Genomic DNA, 12837 nt, shown 5'->3' on the forward strand with positions numbered 1-12837 from the left:
TTCCGCGGGGGCCTCATTGGGGACACTTCTGTTTTTCAACCAAAACAAGTCGTGCGACGTATCAAACTTCCTGATTTCGAGAGAATGAGACAGAAAAAGTAGACTGAAGTATGTATCAACTCATATGGCCGCTCCGGAACATCTGGAACAGGTTCCGCGGGGGCCTCATTGGGGACACTACTGTTTTTCCAACCAAAACAAATCGTGCGACGTATCAAACTTCATGATTTCGGGAGAATGAGACAGAAAAGGTAGACTGAAGTATGTATCAACTCATATGGCCGCTCCGGAACACCTGGAACAGGTTCCGTGGGGGCCTCATTGGGGACACTTCTGTTTTTCAGCCAAAACAAGTCATGCGACGTATCAAACTTCCTGATTTCGATAGAATGAGACAGAAAAGGTAGACTGAAGTATGTATCAACTGATATGGCCGCTCCGGAACACCTGAAACAGGTTCCGCGGGGGCCTCATTGGGGACACTTCTGTTTTTCAACCAAAACAAGTCGTGCGACGTATCAAACTTCCTGATTTCGAGAGAATGAGCCAGAAAAAGTAGACTGAAGTATGTATCAACTCATATGGCCGCTCCGGAACACCTGGAACAGGTTCCGCGAGGGCCTCATTGGGGACACTTCTGATTTTCAACCAAAACAAGTCGTGCGACGTATCAAACTTCATGATTTCGAGAGAATGAGACAGAAAAGGTAGACTGAAGTATGTATCAACTGATATGGCTGCTCCGGAACACCTGGAACAGGTTCCGCGGGGCCTCATTGGGGACTCTTCTGTTTTTCAACCAAAACAAGTCGTGCGACGTATCAAACTTCCAGATTTCGAGATAATGAGACAGAAAAAGTAGACTGAAATATGTATCAACTCATATGGCCGCTCCGGAACACCTGGAACAGGTTCCGTGGGGGCCTCATTGGGGACTCTTCTGTTTTTCAACCAAAACAAGTCGTGCGACGTATCAAACTTCATGATTTCGAGAGAATGAGACAGAAAAGGTAGACTGAAGTATATATCAACTCATATTATAAGTATAAAAAGTATTTTTGGTAATAAACATCAAACCTTTTATTTTTTTCAAACATATGCCGATTTATCAGAAAATATACAGCTTGTGGATTGCTTAATCTAAATTTAAAAGGAACCTATGGGAAGTTTTCTAGAGCGCCCTTTCAAGTCGATACCGAGTCGAGTTAACTTAGTTTTATCTTTTCTGGCTTATTCATTCGAAATCATGAAGTTTGATATGTTGCACGGCAGGTTTTGATTGTAAACCAGAAGTGTCATCAATGACGCCACCGTGGAACCTGTGCTAGATATGCCGAGGTGGCCATATTAGTTGACACAGACTTAAGTCTATCATTTTTGGCTCATTCATTCTAAATCATGAAGTTTGGTACGGCGCACGACATGTTTTGATTGAAAACAAGAAGCGTCTCCAATGAGGCCCCGGAAAACCTGTGCAAGATGTTCCGGGTGGTCATATTAGGTGATACAGGGTTTAGTCTATCATTTCTGGCTTATTCAATTGAAATCATGAGGTTTGATACATCGCACGACATGGTTTGGTTGAAAACCAGAAGTGTCCCTAATGAGGCCCCGCGGAACCTGCTCCAGTTGTTCCGGAGCAGCCATATCAGTTGATACATACTTCAGTCTACCTTTTCTGTCTCATTCTCTCGAAATCAGGAAGTTTGATACGTCGTACGACTTGTTTTGGCTGAAAAACATAAGAGTCCCCAATGAGGCCCCCGCGGAACCTGTTCCAGGTGTTCCGGAGCGGCCATATCAGTTGATACATACTTCAGTCTACCTTTTCTGTCACATTCTCTCGAAATCAGGAAGTTTGATACGTCGCACGACTTGTTTTGGTTGAAAAACAGAAGTGTCCCCAATGAGGCCGCCGCGGAACCTGTTTCAGGTGTTCCGGAGCGGCCATATCAGTTGATACATACTTCAGTGTAACTTTTCTGTCTCATTCTCTCAAAATCATGAAGTTTGATACGTCGCATGACATGTTTTGGTTGAAAACCAAAAGTGTCCCCAATGAGGCCCCCGCGGAACCTGTCACGGTGGTCCGGATCGGTCAACTTATAAAAATCTGGTTATTGCAGTTGTGTTTTATTGCTCGCAACAAAAATTACGCTGAAAATTGATGATTCAAATACAATAACCTACGAAATAATCACTTTTTGCCATTTTGGCACCCCCCCTGACCCCAGTACAATCCGGAATATCTCCGGAATGGTTCCGGATGTTGCATGGCCACTTGAGTATAATAAACTAGCACCAAATTATGATCGATTGAGGGCGACTTCAAAAAAATCGGCTAAAAATTGACGAAATGCCAGCATTTTGAAAATGAGATGTCAAGGTGCGGGTATGTGAAGGTTAATAGCACACATCACGGTGAAATTCAAGTTCGATTCGAGCTATAATCCGAAAAATCGGCCGATGGGAAGTGCCTCAAAAGTGAGTTAACTTGTTTTTGCGCACAGACATACATACACACATACATACACACATACATACATCATCTCAATTCGTCGAACTGAGTTGATTGGTATATGTGACTTGCCCTCCGACAGTCGATTCCACGCTTCAAACAAAATGTCTTTGATCAAATCGCACAATTTGGGTTTCACCCAGTTATGCAAATGATTTCAATTTTAAACACCCCACCCGAGGAAGCCAACCAAACCAAGTCCGAATCGTAGATAACAAGGCAAAGAAACGTCAAAAACTTGTTTGCTGCGGCGACTTTCGGTTGCTTCATTCGCTCGAGGTTGTACTGTGGCGGTCGCCGGTACCGTATTTTGATGATGACGGATAGTTTTTCGTGCAGCTCGACCATCAAAGTCGATGTTAGCTCCTTTATTCTTACTCAATAATATGTAAATGGAGGTCAGTATTTGCGTGCTTTTCAAAACAACTTTCTGTACATTTATTCGGGTTATTTTCCACTCACTTCATCAGCCTTCATAAAACATAACCTAACAACATAAAAAAGCAACAAAACAAAAAAGGGTTTATTTTCCCATATTGAACAGCACACACTCAATTGTTACATAATTTCCCCATTGCAGTTTTTGTTGGTTCCGAAAAGGCAATGCATGCCGGAGGAATGAGGTAAATTGAATCGACTATTATTATCTCCGGCGATAAGCTGGAAATTTCATTAAATAACTGTTGTGCAATTCACTTCAATTTTTTCCCCCGACTCGAACATGAACAACATCAGTGAGTGGCGAATTCGGGTGCCCTTTTATCCAATCAATAAACCGGGAATGGGCAGTCGGCGATGGGGTGCAGATGATATTTATTTTCCTTCTCGGGATAATCTTTTTAATTGTATGTTTTCATTTGCGGGTCGAGCGGTTAATGAATTTGCAATGTTTTGACGTAGGACTACGTCTCTCTTTTCTATACCGGGTGTCATTCTAAATTTTCAGAAATCAGCCGCGTTACGTTTAAAGTGGAGATTTTGAGCGTTAATAGCTCAGCCATTTCTTGTTGAATTTTCAAAATTTTGGCACCAATCGATTGCAAATCTTTACACCAATTATGTCCAATAATAATATTTGCTGTTTTTCAATAACAAACTTTTGAAAAATTGGGAAAAGTGAACCCATGTTTATTCCAGCCAATCACGATCGAGCACATTTTGGAGCACATTTTGGATGCTCCCGTCGAATATAAAAGCTACTGCTTCTTCGCATCTTCCCTCATTTGCCTTTGTCGTCTCGAGGTGAACGCATCGAACGAGAGCTGCCCACTTTCTTCGTTTGCGTTTTCGCTCATTATTCTTTGACGGCCGTGTTGGCTCGGCGTCGGTGGTTGTCGGCAAGGGTGCTGTTGCACATTCGCCTTCTAACCGTCTAACGCGGCAGACGAAGGAAAGAATACGTTTCATCGATTGCTCGGCGGTGGTGGCAGAGGCAGCAAAATCCACAGAAAGATCAGCGACATACGAATTTGCGAGTTGCGTCGCTGTCCTCGGGGCTCGGTCCTTTCGCCGATTGATTGGCGGTGGCGCATTGATGATAGCATCAGGAACATCCAGGGCAACAAGCGGCGGGCCAATTTTCGACGGCGTTCAGCATTCAGCACGGAGGAATCCAACACGCATTGCGTGGCATGATAAATTCATGTCATTTTTTGTCTAAAATCTTTCAATATTCAATCGGTTCTTTTCAGGACCATAGAAAATTATTCATCAAGAGCTGTGAATCAGATAATTATTTCATTCCATCATGGATCGGTAAAAGTGTGGTGCAACCGAAAAGTGAAAGATTGAATGCTTGGTGGCCCCGCAAGAATGATGATGCCGGCCACTAATGGTTCCATCCGGAATTTATCAACCCTATCCGAACCATTTTTCGTGAAACATCGATAAATTATAACGTTGTTCGAGTTAAAATGATCTTAACCTTACAATATTTTGATTACCTTATTCGTTAAATGGAAATTTTCTCATTCCTCGATTGATTAACCGTTTCAAGCGTCTGGTGCATGCGGGGCGGGTCATGCAAATAAAATATACTGAAAAGCCAGCCGAATGGGAGGAGCTTCATCTGCTAATCTAGGGCATAAAAGCTACTCCCTCTGATTTCTTTCGTCATTTTCGTTGGATCAGTCAAGCAGGGTGGATGTCACCTCCACACCTGAGCACTACCCATCGGCGACTCTCGGCTATCGTGCTGATAGCGTCATGAATCTTATCCACGGCAGAAAGCGGCCTACCAATTTTCGGTGGCATCCTGCAGGATTAGCACGGAGAAAGCCAACACGCATTGCGTGGCAAGGCGGTTTCATGCCATTTTCTTCCTGAAATCGTTACTTTATCAAACGGTCCTTATCAGGATCACCAAAAAATGATTCTTCAAGAGTTGTAAATCAGATAATTTTACTCCATCAATCGAGAAAAGTGTGGTTCACCCGAAAAATGAATGATTGAATTCCGGCCACTAATGGTTCCACCCAGAATTCAGCAACGCATTACCCTATCAGAACTATTTTCCGTAAAACATTGTTTAACTCTAACAATTTTCGAATTAAAATGATCTAAATCATCCAATATTTTGTTTACTTTAACGCTTAATGAATTTTTTTTTTCCATTTCTGGGTTGATTAATCGTTTGAAGCGTCTGAAGCAGGCGGGGCGGGCCATGCAAATGAAATATTCTGGAAAGCCAGCCGAATGGGAGGAGCTGCATCTGCTAATCTAGGGGTATAAAAGCTGTTCCCTCTGATTTCTTTCTGGATTCCACCAGACTGAAAAAATGTCGAATGTCGGGTCAATTTTTATCGAATGTTGGGCCACTGTTGGACCAACATCGATCAACTATTGGGTCTATGTTAGGTTTGGTGGCTAAAATCAAAATAGGTGAATGATAGGTTGATGTCGGGTTTGACGTCATCAACTATGGTAAAAGCTTTAAACCTACAACACCACAAATTTATGCTTCCTAGCTGGGGCTCAATTGAATGATGTGCCTTGACTGAGGCTGGAGCTGAAAATTAGTAAAAGCTCGAGATCAGTCTTACCCAACCAATCACAATCAAGCATAGTTCTGTGAGGCGACACGACGAAACTTATATAAGTGGTGCACACACTCATTTCGATCATTTCATCGGCACACACAGCAGCGGACGGACAGCACCGAGCGGCAGCAAGATCCCAAAAAAGATCCGCTTCAACGGATGAGCAAGCGGGTGGCACCGCCCTCTGTCCAATGAAGCCTCGATTCTTTTCGGATCCATCGGCAGTGGAGGCAGTAGCGGAAGCAACATCCAAAGAAAAATCCGCCTCGGCAAACGAAAATTCGATTGGCGTCACTTTTCGTTTGCCGGGGCCCCGATTCTTTCATGGATTTTCGGTGGCAGCAGCAGCAAGATCCCAAAAAAGATCCGCTTCAACGGATGAGCAAGCGGGTGGCACCGCGCTCTGTACAATGAAGCCTCGATTCTTTTCGGATCAATCGGTGGTGGCGGCATGGGTGGCAATGAATTATACCAAAATGGTTCTTTTAAGGGCCCCAAAGCTTCCGAAAGAGTTATTTGGAGCATTATTCAATTATTTCTAAAAATTCAACTAATTCTAATTTTTATAGTTTAGTTTATCGATAAAGTTTAATTTTTATACTAAATATACACCGCTGTATATTTGGTATTTGAAATTCCAAATTTGCTGTCAATGTCATTCCAATCGAGTAGGATACCTGTCAAATGCGCTTTAAGGTTGAAGGATTCGTCATTGACATAATCGTCATCATTGAAAGTTCGAAAGCAGTTTTCTCATTCTAAACTGAAATTTCTGCAGTGAAAATAAGTTCACTGTACTCCAATCTTCAGCCGCAATACAGTGAATACATTTTCACTGCGGAAATTTCAGCTTTGTACGAGAAAACTGCTTTCGAATTTTCAATGATGACGATTATTTCAATGACGAATCCTTCAACTTTAAAGGCATTGCTCGGCAGCATCATCGTCATGATACGGGAATCATCATTACCAGCAACAATCGCCAGATTTCGAGTCTTTAGCATATAGTGATTTTACTCTGGCCGTTATTTTTGCTGAATAGATACACGTTTACTTCATCTGTGAGCCAGAAATTCTTTATTATGCGTTAAAAATTAGTCCTACGTCACACGGTGTCAAAATTTCGATTATTATCAAACATTCGTGTACCTCGAATTTTTCTCCGAAAATGATTAGTATTTGGGCTATGTATTCATAATCGGAAAACTAGAAAATATTTCATCGGCGAAAATTTTTCCATACATTTTGTATGGAACGTTTTTTGGGCTAAAATAGTAATTATTGATTTTTAGTATGGAAAATAGACGAAAACTGATCTAACTCAAATTTTCCCCGATAGAATATTTTCAAATTTTGCATTTATACATTATAACCGAAATTCTAACATTCTATGAAGAAAAATCCGAGGTACATGAAAGTTCGATAATAATCAAAATTTTGACACCGTGCGTCAACATTGCGGTTATGTCTCAGACATTACACACTCCTAGTTTTTTTTTGATTGCCTACGCCAATGATCCGGATTGAGGGTCGCGATAAAGTATGAATTTTTGATATTAATCTTTCTTATGGTTACGTTTGTTCAACCCACAGATTATACCGTAAGTAGGCAACCGCTTGAAAGTAAACCTAAATGTGCTTCATTAAAATGAAATATATCCACGATCCTAGAAGAACAAGCACGTGCCCCAGCAGCGTACATACTAGTACTAGGCCAGGTCACGTTTGACGCAGATTTTCGGTTGACGTAAATCTTCTTATGGTTCTAGTGGCATTCCGAGGAAGCTTTGACTTCCCAACCTAGGTTGCCGTTCCGCCTGATTTCCAACCTGTATGGGGGTCGTGTGTGTACGCTTGAACCTACCTGCTTGTGTTTGCTTTGTGGCGTAAGAGCTACGTGAATGTGGGTCCCGCCCGCCCAAGAGACAAACGGTGTGGTAAATTAATTGGTCGTAATTAACATGATTTATAGTCAATTTGCCGTTTAACGTGAGCCCGGAAGAGCATAGGAGAGCCCCACTCGAGAACAGTTTTTCGCTTAGGAGTCGATGTAAATTATTTCCCAAGCATGTGGTTAATTAACAGCGCGGGGAAGAGATGTTGTGGTGGACCATCATACAGTTACATGGAAATTTATATTCAATTTATGGTGCTTGATCATGTTATCATATGTGGAAGTATAAAAAATCTAGTTGTTCAATTGATTCCGATTAATTATTCTCCAAAAACACTACAACAGTCCCAACTAACAATTACAAGCTTCAAACAAGCATGCATGTTAACTAAATTATTGCTTAATAATGGCTATTGTACCTGAATTGAAATTGTATACATTACTGTACAAAGGATTATTCGAGCGAAACTTTAGTCTTTCGCGTTGGTTTCAAAACAAATTACTTATAACTCTTTTCAAGAGTTTATTAATAATTTCGTTCGACTACCACTTATTCCCGTACAAAAAATGATGCTCTGATGGATGCTCTTTTTTCCCTCCAGAATAGCGTGAGTGTGGAACATTATTACAAAAAATAAAAATCTCCGGAGGAATTTTCGCGACATTCTAGAAGGAATCTCCACTAAATTCTAGGGGGAATCTGCACGAGATTCCCATTGTAGCCTCGTGGAGTCTAGTGGAGATTTACCCTAGAATTTCGTAAAAAATCTAGCAGGAATTTCAGGGAGTGTCCCCTAGACCGGCCCAAATACAAAAATGTCGAAAAATTCCACGGTGCACCCTCTAGAATCGTGCCTTTGGATAAGAAGAACAATCTGTGAAAGATTCAGCTCAATCGGTTGAAAACTGAGCTGGCGCAAATGAGTTGAAGGTTTGTATGGGATTCTCAATCCAAATATATGGGAAATTGCATGCCCTGCAGTCTCTCATACAGCACGTCGGTTTGACAAGTTCGATTTGACTCAGAATTGAAAGAATAGCAGTTGATACCCTAATGAACAACTTTGTAGAAGACCATATCATGATAAAACTTAATTTAGTTGCGGTTTTATCCAAAGAAACCAGGATGAGGACATCTTCCCCCGTTTACTCTCGGTTGTTATATGCAGCACGTGTTGGTCGGCCGCAGCTTGCGCGCTACATCATAGGCAGCGAATCTCGGGATACATATTTCATAAAACTGTTCCTAAAACATTTTTTAATGTCACCAGAATTATAAGATGACCAGCTGCAATAAATTTAAATGTATCTTTATGCAACTCAGCATCATTATTTCTTTTTTTTACTACTCGTTTCAGTATCATAATGACCAACTTTTCCGTACCGGTTCATTATGCAGCAGAAATCAGTTGCATAATGAAAAAATAGTTGCATAATGATCATAATGCAACTCATATGAGTTGCATTATGAACATTATGCAACTCAAATGAGTTGTATAATGAAAAAAAAAATCATTGCATAAAATTTTGTATGGAACTCGTTGCAAAACTCGATTTTTTTAGCACTCTTCGTATTTATCCAACTCGGAAAATGTAGGACTCATGCAGAAAAAATCAACTTTTTGCGACTCGTTACATAAATAACTATTATCATTTCCATACAAACATTATAATAAACTTAGTTATAGGTTTGAAAATACAATATGTGGGCTTCGTGGCCGTGCGGTTAGCGGCGTCAGTCGTCTAGGCGTTTCGTAAGCCTCGGAGTGCGGGTTCGATTCCCGCTCCAGTCGGGGAAAATTTTTCGTCGAACGGAAAATTCTCCATTGGGCCACTGGGTGTTATGTGTGTTGTCCGTTGTCTCGTGTCTCGTGTATGTGTTCAGTCTGTGCAGCCTCTGGCTGAAGACGGTGTAGTGTCTTTTTTTTTTCTTTTCTTTTTTTTTAATATACCTTTTATAAATGAACGTTTTATCGGTAGTGTTTGGTTCGCAATTTCACCGCTGAGTAGCGCTGTTGAACTTTGAAAACAAAACATGTTTAAATGATCATGTTTACCAAAAAAATGTATTTTCAGCAAATTTGTACAGAAAGCTCAAGATTCTGAAATGGTGGAAAGTATGGTAGCAATTCCACCACTACGTGGCGCTGATGTGGATATTTTTTGATATTGCATCTTATGGTCATAATCACCTACAAAGTTGATGTCTTAAATTAGGTTGCTCGGAAGTCTTGTATTTGGCAAGTGTGTTAAATAAGGTAACTTGTATGGACTTTGGAGAGATTTTTTATTGCATTTTTCGAAAAGTTTTTTTTTCTGTTGGGGATATAGTACCACTGCGATCAGTAATTTGATCTATTGTGGCGGAAAACTTACAGCTAGTTGATATTTTTTTAAACAGTGAAAATTTTGCCTGTGTCAATCATATTGTCTATCCCCTGTAGATAAGGGTAGCCTTGTATGAAATTAAACCGGGATGCGGCATTTTAAATAGAGTAAAGTGGGGCAAAAGTTCGAGTGGGGCAAGAGTTTCTTTTGAAGTTTTTGAGCTCAATTCATTTTTTTTGGGTGTCAAGGTTGTTCGAAGTCTTTTTGAAAAAGAGTCTTTCACTCCAAAAATTATGAAAATTGATCAATAATTCGAAAAGTTATGACAAAATGTTGGTTTTTGATCAAAAAATTGTAATATGCGATGGTCCTTCCAACGTATGGAATGGAATTGTTATGAAATCGAATTCGATATTTTATTTTGGGGTGTAACTAGGTATATTTTGAAGATGCATTAGCATGTATAACTTTTTGCAAAAAAGATTTGGAAATCATATTTTACACATAGTGGGGCAAAAGTTCGAGTCATGTAGCAACTTTAGGTAAAAACCTAAAATTCTGCAAAATGTATATATTATCTCTAAAAATGATGGAATTAGTGGGAAAATTCGATCAAAGTTGAAAAAAAAATGTCGTTTCATCTGAATTTGACGGAAAACTAATAATTTTTGGCGTAGTAAATTTAACCCAGATTTGGGTAAAATCCAGATCGAACTTTAAAGTGTATTTCAGTTCCAATATCAAATATTAATTGGTTTTCGGTATTCAGATTACCAAAGTGTCGAAATAGTGTGCTACGGTTAGTGGAATTCCACAAACACTAGATTCGAACTTTTGCCCCAGTGGTGGGGCAAGAGTTCGAATTAGACACACACATACAAAAAGTGTTGTAACTCAAAATTGAAAAGACATTTGGCATAACTTTGTTCAGCAAATTTTTAGCTCACGGATGGTAGAATCACCACACGGTATTCAATTATTTTATCTGCTTCGATTTCTTGAAAAAAGTTTAATTTTCAACTAAGGTCGAACTTTTGCCCCACCTTACTCTACAAGGTTTATATATGCCTTAGAGGCCGTTCATTGTGTCAAGCCGTGTAGTACTTTCAAGGATTGTTCTGAAGATTTTAAAAGTATTTCTCTTGCAGATTTCTTTGAGATTTTATTGAAAAATTTTTACTTGAAAGGTTACAGATGATTTTTGATAGAGCTTCTTCAACAAATCCTTAAAGGATTTCTTCAAAAAGATTCCTTCGGAAAGGCCTTTGATTATTCATACTGAAATTGCTTCAAGGATTTCTTTAGCAACTCCTTCAGTGATTTGTTCGGAAGTTGGATGGGTTCTTTCAGATTTTTTTTCCATGATACCTTCAGTAGTTTCATAGAAAATCCTTATGAAATTCCGCCATGAATTCTTTCTGATAATCAAGAATTCTTCAAAAGGTTGAGCTTGAGCTTGAGCTTGAGCTTGATTGACCGCCCGTGGATGCTACTCCAGTATCGCCAGACCAGCTACACTCACACAAGGACCAATGAGATAACTGCCGGGGACTAGCAGGCATCTTCAGTGTGTGAGCGTTGGTGATCTTCTATTTTTAGGCGACAATGGCGCCTGCCACGTCAGGTTGCAGGTCAATGTGGGGAAGGGGTAAGGAAGTGATGATTGCATTCGTTTGTATCCACATCTGGCCGAATATACCTCTGCGCCAGCACAAATTCATGCGGATGTTGGAGTGTTGGTGGGAATTGGTTGGCAGAAGGTTCACACATTGGTGTGTGGATACCAGGGGAAGGTGATAGAATTGTGTGTTTTTATTATTTTGAAGATGTGCGGCACAGTTCGCTTGATTGCATAACTTGTAGGCGTTTTCTAATAGGATTGTGACACTGTGCTGTGAAAGTTTTTTGGAAGGAAGGGAAACGGCTTTTTCAACCCGTTTCTGTTCTAGCGACGGCTATGAACATGTTTATATACATGAGTTGTATATGTAGAGAGCAGAGAAAGTATATAGAAAGATACAAAGTAGGAGGAAGGGGCGGGCCAGGGATTGAACCCAGGACCTTCTGCATATAAATAAGAAGCGGTAGCCACTAGACCACCAAGCCCGTTCAAGAATTCTTCAAAAGGTTGATTCACAAACTCCTCTCAGATTTTCATTGGAACTTACGCCTCATTTTTTTTTCCAGAAATATCTTTAGAATTTCTTTGAAGACTTCCTCCAATAATTCCATCAGGAATCCAGGAAGCAGGATTTGCTCACAAATTATTCTAAGGATTACTGTTCTTATGTGATCACCGCGCAATGTATGCTTATTCTTCTGTATGGCTCTACGTTCCCACTGAAGCTTGGCCTGCCTCTCTCCAACTTAGTGTTCTTTGAGCACTTCCTCAGTTATTATTCGGAGGGCTAGCTTTGCATGATTTAGTATATTGTGAGGAAAGCACAATGATACAACATGCCCAGAGAGTCGAGAAAATTTTCCCGACCGGAACGGGAATCGAACCCACCGTCTCCGGATTGGCGATCCATAGTCCTAACCACTAGCGCAACTGGAGACCCTCACACGCATACCTAATTAAATTGCATTGACTTTTCTCTGTGACTGATCGACTCAAACAACGTTTTATTCGTTACGCATATCGGCTCATGTTTCCTCAGCTTTTATCAGACTCTACATGCTGAATGCAACCGTTCAACTTTGTTTTGCCGCTATAATCGGTCACGCCCAATGCTCGTCAGATCACGCCCCACTTGGTCCGCATATAGTGCTCTCAGTGTTCCACGCCTTCTTATGCTAACCCAATCAGTAGCAAATACCAACATTGCAGGGCTGTTACCCGGCAATCTTGTAATATGCCCTGCCCACAGTATTTTTTCAGCTTTGATCACCTTCTGGATGCTGAGTTCGCATCGCAACCCAATGCAGCGAGCTCGTGGTTCATCCTGCTTCACCGTACCCCATTTTCCTGTACACCGCCGAAGTTCGTTCTTACAGGTCTCCTTCGAGCATGGTTCATGTCTCGTATCTGCAGTAGACCTGTGCGCCGACTATATTTT

Source organism: Aedes albopictus, chromosome 3 (assembly GCF_035046485.1).
Source record: "Aedes albopictus strain Foshan chromosome 3, AalbF5, whole genome shotgun sequence".
Taxonomy (NCBI): Eukaryota; Metazoa; Arthropoda; class Insecta; order Diptera; family Culicidae; genus Aedes; species Aedes albopictus.